We start from the raw sequence: 1032 nt of genomic DNA on the forward strand, positions 1-1032 counted from the left end.
GTCAAACCAGGAACGACAAGCACTGAACTGATCGCAGATGCCGAGTAAGTTTGAAGCTACTCAGAAACTGCTACGAGGTGTGCAATCGCAATTTTGAGAATCTTTCGTTCGCAATTTTACTATGCTAAGATTCACTCCCAGTAGGCGGCGGCTTAGCGTGTGCAAAGCTGCTAAAAGCAGCTTGCGAGCGAACAACTCGGAATGAGGGCCCTGGTTTTTAATGTTAACGTTTAAAATGAAAATACCCCTATAGTTGATCCATATGAAATAAAGATAATTGAAATTTTAAAAATGTTCTGGTCTGTTTAATCACAAAGTATGATTGGAATGGTTGTAGACATTTGATCGTCTTACCCCCATTTCCCCTGACCAGTACAGATTATCTGTATTAATGGGACCGAGTAGTGGTCATAAAGAATTATATGATAAGTACATCCCAAAAGGGGGCTACTTAGATTCAGAAATTAGTGGTCACCTGCATTCAAAAAGACCTGACTTTATAACGTGAGCCACAATAGTTGGTCGTAAGCCTCAAATAAGACAGAATATAATGGAAGAGTTAGTGGTGATACTGCTGTTGGCGTCGCAACTCACATAGAAAGGGAAATGATCCCTGCTCTACAACACCAGGTATTCACAGGAAGTCTCCTCTCCCGGTACTAACCCGACCCAACGCTGTTTGGCTTCCAAGATCGGACGAGATCGGGCATTGGCAGCGTGGTATGATAGTAGAGAATTTATATGATAGTACACCAATGAGAGTGCACCTATATATGAAATAAGAGAAGGAAAGAAGAGTGTGGAGACAGTTTAGAAGGCGAAGAAGAGAGATGAATGAGTAAAGTAAATTATGTGGATCTGCTTTCTACGTTAGGCACGGCTCATTAAATCCCACATCTGTGGTATTGAGCTCCGTGGATCATAGATGAGAGTCCACGGAAGAATAGTAAAGCATGGGCAAGAGGTACATGATCTGTGAGTTTGTTTAAATTATCTGACAAAAAGACAGCACAAAAAAACAATGAGAGATTG

The 1032-nt window shown here is 41.3% G+C and overlaps 1 pseudogene; it reads right to left on the reverse strand.

Annotated features, from left to right (window-relative positions):
- Positions 1-615: 615 nt before the first annotated feature.
- LOC134967250 (5S ribosomal RNA) lies at positions 616-734 on the reverse strand (annotated as a pseudogene).
- Between the last annotated feature and the right edge of the window lie 298 nt (positions 735-1032).

Source organism: Pseudophryne corroboree, chromosome 10 (genome assembly GCF_028390025.1).
Source record: "Pseudophryne corroboree isolate aPseCor3 chromosome 10, aPseCor3.hap2, whole genome shotgun sequence".
Lineage (NCBI taxonomy): Eukaryota > Metazoa > Chordata > Amphibia > Anura > Myobatrachidae > Pseudophryne > Pseudophryne corroboree.